The sequence below is a fragment of the Plutella xylostella genome, chromosome 22 (genome assembly GCF_932276165.1).
Source record: "Plutella xylostella chromosome 22, ilPluXylo3.1, whole genome shotgun sequence".
Classification (NCBI taxonomy): Eukaryota; Metazoa; Arthropoda; class Insecta; order Lepidoptera; family Plutellidae; genus Plutella; species Plutella xylostella.
The window spans coordinates 6,637,153-6,645,923 of NC_064002.1; the positions used below are offsets into that span (position 1 = coordinate 6,637,153).

General features: G+C 38.3%; 1 long non-coding RNA gene across 1 annotated transcript; it reads right to left on the reverse strand.

Annotated features, from left to right (window-relative positions):
* Nucleotides 1–357: 357 nt before the first annotated feature.
* On the reverse strand, nt 358–5,619 carry LOC105394906. Its single transcript, XR_007267621.1, has 4 exons — nt 5,352–5,619; nt 2,737–2,852; nt 930–1,045; nt 358–465 (listed from the first exon to the last, which is right to left on the reverse strand). It is a non-coding gene; the product is annotated as an uncharacterized LOC105394906 (long non-coding RNA).
* Nucleotides 5,620–8,771: the final 3,152 nt, after the last annotated feature.

The following is an 8,771-nucleotide window of genomic DNA, read 5'->3' on the forward strand; positions in this document are numbered from 1 at the left end:
GGCTTAGTATACATACCCTTTTTGCAACACTTGTAGTAAAAAGTCACCTGACCAACAAGTTTCCTTTCGGCTTAGTATACCCTTTTTGCGATATAGCTGTATATAATATGCTGTATTATAACAATAAGTACCTATATAATTTTACTTAACACCAGGTTGCCCCTATCCTATTTCTTTTCTACGTGGAGTCGCTTAATCATTCATTAGTTTTTTAAAGTAATTCTTCTTCGAGTAGGTATGTATGGATTTAAGATTGTTGTTTTTTATAACTTTTCATAAGCTAACGAATGATTGAGCAACTCTGAGTAGATGCAAGATCCATAATTAGGCTAAAAGTTATATATGCAATGAAAACAATTTTTTGAGCATTAAATAGTATTTATTTAAGACATTTTAACTTTTTTCTGGATTGTGCTTCATTATGCTTTTCTAACTTGTTGTAGGTGTGATATTTCATGAGTTTACCTGAAAATAAAATAAATTCGTTTAATCTACTAATTCAAATTCAATAGGAAAATAATATAACTATCTAATTGTGAGAATTACTTGATAATATTATACGAGTTTCTACCACAGTGGAAAAACGAATGAGCTATGCTATACTTAGGTGTAACCAGTTATCAGCATTAATAGAATTGCAAATATAAATAGCACAATTAGTAAGTATTTTTTCAGGTATTTGGTACCACAATATAAATCATTGAGTACATCATAAAGAATCAACAATGGCCTACAGGGAGGGTCAGAATGATTTTTATTTTATATTTATAGGAAAACTTACTATATGACATTGATTAAGACTAAAAATAAATTACGTCTAACAAGTTTTAATATGATGCCCCTGGGTTACCCATTTTCGTGACATCATGATGCCCTATTATGATTTTTCCGTTTAGGAGTAATTTTGTGCTTTTCTCACTGGAACTTACATTGCTCGTCAGTGGCTTTAGAAGATTCTTCATCATTCAGGTTGAGGCGATGCACGCTGCAGGAATCCACTTTTGGCGGCTATGCGATGTGGGGGGCGTTACAGTAACTCTTTGGTCTGAAAATTGAAAAGAAGCTTCGTTATCATCAATAAATAAATTACATAATTACAATGTAAACTCTCTACCAGATGTTTTAAAAGCAGAAAAGGATACCCATTTTCGTCTTACAGTACCGTTTTTTCAATACCTGTATTATGATATTATGATTATGATATGATATGCCCCATTGATGGAATAACGACAGAACTTCTGAAAGCCGGCGGTAGACCGATTTTAATAGCACTTCGGAGGCTGTTTAATTCCGTCATACTCGAAGGCACAAGCCCGGAGGCATGGAGCAGAAGTGTAGTGACTTTGTTCTTCAAGAAAGGCAACAAAGCCCTATTGAAGAATTATAGACCCATTGCACTTCTGAGCCATGTGTACAAGCTGTTTTCGAGAGTTATTACGAATCGTCTCGAGCAAAGACTCGACGACTTCCAGCCACCCGAACAAGCCGGGTTCCGAAAAGGCTATAGTACCATAGATCACATACACACGCTTCGGCAGGTTATACAGAAGACCGAGGAGTATAATCTACCTTTATGTCTAGCGTTTGTGGACTATGAGAAAGCCTTTGATTCTATTGAGCTCTGGGCGATGCTTCAATCCCTTCAGCGGTGCCATATAGACTATCGCTATATCGAGGTGTTGAGATGTATGTACAATGCTGCCACAATGTCAGTTCGATTACACGAACATAGCACAAAACCGATCCAGTTGCAAAGGGGCGTGAGACAGGGAGATGTTATTTCTCCGAAACTGTTCACCTGTGCACTGGAAGATGTTTTTAAGCTTGTAGAGTGGAAAAGACTGGGCATTAACGTCAATGGCGAATATATCTCTCATCTACGATTTGCTGATGACATAGTTATTATGGCGGAAACGCTGGAGGAGTTAGGCGAAATGCTCACAGACCTCAATGATGCCTCTAAACAAGTTGGGCTGAAAATGAACATGGACAAGACAAAGGTCATGTCGAACGAACATGTTTCATCATCGCCCGTAACTGTAGGAGGTGTCACCATCGAAGTTGTTGATCAGTATCCCTACCTAGGACAAGTGATCCGATTAGGTAAATCCAACTTCGATAAAGAGGTAGCTCGTAGAATCCAACTCGGATGGGCAGCGTTCGGGAAATTACGACACATCTTCACTGAAAACATACCTCAGTGTCTGAAAACAAAAGTTTTCAATCAGTGCGTGTTGCCAGTGATGACTTACGGAGCCGAGACGTGGTGCTTCACCAAAGGGCTTATCCACAAGCTCAGAGTTGCTCAGCGTGCTATGGAAAGGGCTATGTTAGGCGTGTCCCTGCGAGATAGGATTCGTAATGAAGAAATCCGCAGGAGAACTAAAGTTACCGACATAGCCAAAAGGATTAGCACGCTGAAGTGGCAATGGGCTGGCCACGTAGCCCGCAGAGCCGACGACCGCTGGAGTAGAAAGGTTCTGGAGTGGAGACCCCGTGTCGGCAAACGGCGTGTCGGTCGCCCCCCAACCCGTTGGTCTGATGATCTGCGGAAGGTAGCGGGAAGCCGCTGGATGCAGATGGCGGGTGACCGTTTGGGGTGGCGATCGTTAGGAGAGGCCTATGTCCAACAGTGGACTACGGAAGGCTGAGAGAGAGAGAGAGAGAGATGCCCCATTATGATATTATGAATTTTCCGTTTAGGAGTAATGTTGTGCTTTTCTCACTGGAACTTACATTGCTCGTCAGTGGCTTTAGAAGATTCTTCATCATTCAGGTTGAGGCGATGCACGCTGCAGGAATCCACTTTTGGCGGCTATGCGATGTGGGGGGCGTTACAGTAACTCTTTGGTCTGAAAATTGAAAAGAAGCTTCGTTATCATCAATAAATATAAAATAAATATAAATAAACACAACAACCAAATGGTGGTCGTAGCTCAGTGTACCAGGATTATGCTAGAGGACAAAATCCTAGCAAAAGCGGAAACCATTAACGCTACCTGGAATAGCTGGACGATGCCCACCATCGCTTGGGTGAACGGGGTACCTGGATGTGGGAAGACAACCTGGGTGGTAAATAACTTCGATGTGAGCAAAGACACCATTATCACCACGACAACTGAGGCGGCCGTCGATATACGAAACAGGCTAGCGCATAGGATCGGGGACATGGTTAGAACTAGGGTACGTACGATGGCATCAGTCCTAGTAAACGGCTTTAGAGAACATGTCGGATGCCAACGCCTGATAATTGACGAGGCCCTGATGAACCATTTCGGGGCAATCGTAATTGCCGCCCGCCTGTCCCGTGCCAGTGATATTGCTCTAATCGGAGACATCAACCAGCTACCGTACATAGACAGAGAGAACCTATTCGAACTAAGGTACAGTCGCCCAACACTGGTAGCAAACATCACCCAGGAGCTGTTGTGCTCATACAGAAACCCCATGGATGTTGCATACGCCCTAAGAGAAGTATACTCAGGCATATACGCAGCCACAACGCGTATCCAATCCCTGCAGCTGAAAAGGTTTACAGACGCAGCAATTCCAAAATCCCAAACCAACACTCTATTCCTGACGCATACACAGGAAGAAAAAGAGACCCTGACCAGCCAAGGGTTTGGAGAAGGAACGGGATCACGCGTCTTAACCATACACGAAGCACAGGGATTGACGTACGAATCCGTCATTATCATAAAAACAAAAGATAAAATAAAGTTGCACGATAGCATACCTCACGCAGTAGTGGCGCTGTCGAGGCACACCTCCGCCTGCACCTACTATGCGGATGACACCGAGGACGCTATCGGCAACCTCGCTAGAACGGCAATAACAGCACCGAAGAAACGGATCCTCGAGTACAACCTAAAGATGGCAATAAAAAATCGGGACAAAGAGGTCGTTGCCCAGCAATCAAGGCTTTTGGCAACGCAAAATGGAGCGGAATAGGAGAATTTTGATTTTAATTTTATATTGACGGCCAAACCGTATTGCATGTATTTTATAGTTTTGTTATGTATAGTATATAGCATGTATTGTATAGTTTTGATATGTAGGTATTGTATAGTATATCATGAATTAATATTATCTGTATAAGAACTAACCAATAAAATTAAGATAGTTTTAAGAACACTGTCACACATTAACACCAGGCAAAACAACAGCGATGACAAAAGGAGTGTGTGGCCACTGACAGGCGTCTGTTAAGTTCTCTGAAGACAGCTGACACTGGCCCTACCCTTCAAATGTTTGTTGCCATTATAATTGTAAGTGTGACTGTGTGAAACAAAGAAAAAAAAAAAAAAAAAAAAAAAAAACAAGAAATGCACAACTGGGGGTTTTTAGTCGGTTAAAGGCCGACACTACCTGGGTCCCCTTCCCAGGTGTCTGTGTAGATTTTCCTCCAGGAGTGCAAAAAAAAAAAAAATATTAATAATATATAGGTATATATATATAAAAGATAAAATATATATATTATAAGCTTCCACATTGAGTAGTGAGTAGTTAAAAGATGAAGACAAAAAACAACCAAACTCTCACAATACATTGATCTCTCAAAAAGGCACGGACATAAAGTCTGTGGAGTGATAATAAAATCTTTAAAAAAAAAAAAAAAAAAAAAAAAAAATCATCAATAAATAAATTACATAATTACAATGTAAACTCTCTACCAGATGTTTTAAAAGCAGAAAAGGATACCCATTTTCGTCTTACAGTACCGTTTTTTCAATACCTGTATTATGATATTATGATTATGATATGATATGCCCCATTATGATATTATGAATTTTCCGTTTAGGAGTAATGTTGTGCTTTTCTCACTGGAACTTACATTGCTCGTCAGTGGCTTTAGAAGATTCTTCATCATTCAGGTTGAGGCGATGCACGCTGCAGGAATCCACTTTTGGCGGCTATGCGATGTGGGGGGCGTTACAGTAACTCTTTTGTCTGAAAATTGAAAAAAAGCTTCGTTATCATCAATTAATAAATTACATAATTACAATGTAAAATCTACCAGATGTTTTAAAAGCCGAAAGGGATTACCCTTCGTCGTTGTTTAGAATAGCCTATGGGTCACAACAACTATTTAATAGGTAATGGTATGGAACCCTTAGTGCGCGAGTCCGAGTGGCAATTGGTTGTTTTTTTTTTATTATTTATGAAGGTGTAATGCTGTCATAGAAGGGGCTAGCTAACTTTATCCCTATGTACTTAGAGAGGTAAGTAAATTTGTAATATAGTTTTCATTAATGATCGATTACCTAACTAAGGCATTATACATATTAATTATTTTGTGTCTGAATATTCTAAGATAAAGGATTGGATACAATAACGAAATAGTTACACACCTGAAAAATATTATTTCGTGTTTTCTTAATTTTGGTTCTTTGAAGATTCAGCCCAACTGGTTTTTGTTTTTCGACGCGTATTTGAGAATCAGCTTTCTGAAAAGTATTAACTTCATATGAGATATATAAAGTACTGGCAATACTATTTTTTTAACACGAAAACACATTACATATTTAATTTTATAAGTCCTTTAGCACCACCCGGAAGGAACGTGCAGAGTAACTGAAGTCTGACATAGATTGTAGTTAGTTATACCTATACATAATTAATAATAATATTATGTTCTGAGATAAAGAGACATTTGTTTAAAAATACAGGACTTGGAAATGAAATAATGATTTTATTTGATAATTGATTTCTAAGTCCTGTATGCGTAAGCAAATATGTTTCTTCCTCAAATAGACCGATACGTCACTTAATCGCGGGACAATCGACTGTTGATGAACCGTTCAGAATCAGTTACTCGTAATTTAGTATCTGAGATTAAAAAACTGACTTTAGGTGTACTCAAATTTCTTAATTGAATAGTCTTTATTGGTACCAACCAGCACTAATGACCATGAATAATTAAAGGCTCTATGTCAGGTTTCAGTGGTCTTGCCTGCGGACGTAGGACTAAATCCTCCCATCTAACTACTTCTACTTACTATTCTATGCCATAGTAAATAATCTACTCCCCGTTCGGAAAGGACCCTTCTACTAAAGCCCGATTTACATTTTAACAAGTACAGTAGCGCAATTTCTATGAACTACTTATAATTTAAACTGTCAAACAACTAAACTCGCTCCAACTTATTTAAGTGCAAATCGTTCTTTACGGAGAAGAACGGGGGCAAGAAACTCCAGAGTCATCTTTTTTCAATTATAAAGCTACATAATTTGTATTAACAAATTTAATAAATAAAAGTACTTGATTATAATAAAAATACGTGTGTGTCTTGATGATAAATAAGGCATATAAAGCTTTTTTACTATATTACAGTCTAATAAAGATTAGCAAAATTACGAATTAAATTTTAAAAGCAATAATAAAATATTTGTATGTAGTGAGTGTTTGTGAACGTACATTTTATTTAAATGTACTGACTGGGGACGTCATTAAGTTTAATTGGGTATACAAGCAGCTCGATCGGTAGAAGAAATTAACACAACCATTTTCTGAATACTATTGCCGTTCCTGATATGAGAACGAATGCAATAATGATTAATGACGTAACAGTATACAAGAAAACCGAAGACCATTTCCCGGTTGTGCCAATGAGTGGAAGCACCAACAGCCAAGCATGAAAATGGATCGATAGAACAGATATCGGGAGCACCCTTGAACCGTGTAGTCAGTATTTGATCGAAGAACTGATTCTAGGTCCACCTTTATCGGAGCCACAATGGTGCCAACACTGTGACGCACAGGTCAAACACAAATATCCTCGGATATGGGCAATGGCGGGGTCGTGGTTTTTTCACAATTGTTTGTGTTCATCGCAACGGCCGGCCAAGGGGCGGTGCCGGCATACCTACACCAGACGGTATCATGTACACCTACTATCTTCTGGGAACTTCGTGCACGAGTGTCCTGCGCTGAACAGGCGGTGGCGTGGCCCAGGCACCCACCAGGCTAGCGGGTGGCGCGTGGAGTAGCTCAGGGGGGCTTGGCGTGTAATCGAGCGTCTATATACGCCAGTGTCTGTCCCTTAAACTGTCTAATCTACTATAAATATGATATAGTATTTTTCAATAACTCAGGTAATTTATTTGTACATCACACATATTTGTCACGTATACACTGACTCATTACAAAATTTCAGAAACTGCATGGGGGTTCCTTTTAGGACTTAGGTGCTGACTAAAACGGGATTTTGCAAAATTCAATCCCTAAGGGGTGTCAAAGTTTGTTTGAAATTTCTAAAGTTTTAATAGTAGGGTTTTGGAATTTTTAATAAACGTAGCTTAGGTACCGTGGAGGTGGAGGTGCACTAAAAAAAGGTAATCCCGATTTTTTTAAAGAAAAATCTAAACTGTTTAAGCTAGAAGCTTGAAATTTGGCATGTAGATTGTAGGTATCTTAGTAAATTTAAAGTTAAAACAGGAAATTCCTACGGCAATTTTTAGAAAAAACATTTAGTGTGAAATAACGATAAATATTCCGTGAAAGTTGTTAGTAAGCTGTATGGCTTGTTATACAACTTTAAGCCAAAACTAAACGGGTTTTGATAAAACTCAAAGCATATCAGAACATACGGGCTTATTTTTTTCGCAGAATTTCCACGGGAATATTTTTTAGAAGAAGGGAAGCTTGCGGGAAATGCTAATATAATGTAAATTGATGATTCTATTTTATTATATGTGCTGTAAGTACCTGCACCTGGCTCTCTCGAGTGGAACCCTTGTGCATATCCCCAAGGTCTAAACTGCCTTCCTGAGCTTGGACCATTTCCCACTACGTTGGTCTACTGCGGGTTGGTGGGTTCACATATCTAGATGTGCTAAATCTAGATATGGAGGTTTCCTCACGATGTTTTCCTTCACCATAAGCGCGATGGTATACATTGTACTTAAGTTAAAAGAACTCATTGGTAATACATGTCAGCGCCGGGATTTGAACCCGCATATCTTGCGTGAGAAACGGGCGCCGACCCGACTGAGCTACCACCGCTTTAAATTGATGATTTAAAGTTCATTAATTAAACTACATATTACTGGATGACATACTTTCGTTCACTACATAAGTACTACATTTTAAGGTTATTGAATTTATCGTGTATCATTATTATTAAATCCAGTATCTTGATTATCTTGAAAGACTGATGGGGCGAAATAGGGTTTTAGAGTTAAAAATAATAAAGAGGGTGAATCGCGTATTCAACATCGAGAAGTGTCAAAATTGTGATCGTAGGACTGAACAGAAGTTGAGGTCAAATGAGGTCTGCTTCTTGGGAGGCGCCTACTTACACAGCGAACGTGTATACATTTTTAGTATCTACACAATAATAATACCTACTTTGTTCTATTTTCATATTTTCGGCCGAGCCACTCAATCGCGCGATGGCATAGATAATAATTTCAGACTAATTAACGTAATTAATTTTACAAGTTACCTACGAAAAAGAAAGAAGAGATAATAATAATGTATTATGGTATGCCTATTTCGATAGTTAAGTACCTATATAATGTTCTAATAATGATTTGCCTTTTTATGCATTTTTTTATTATTAAGTATTTCATTTTTTTTTGTCTTTTTATGTTTTTCACAGTTTTTTTTTCTTTTTTATCTTTTTTTATGCCAGTATATTTTTGTTCTTTTTATGTTTTTTTGTATTTTTTTGTAGACAAACCATTATTTACATAAGATTGTAACAACCTACATGACACTACCATAAACAAAACATTTTTTACTTAAACAGATTGCAAAAGTTGTATAC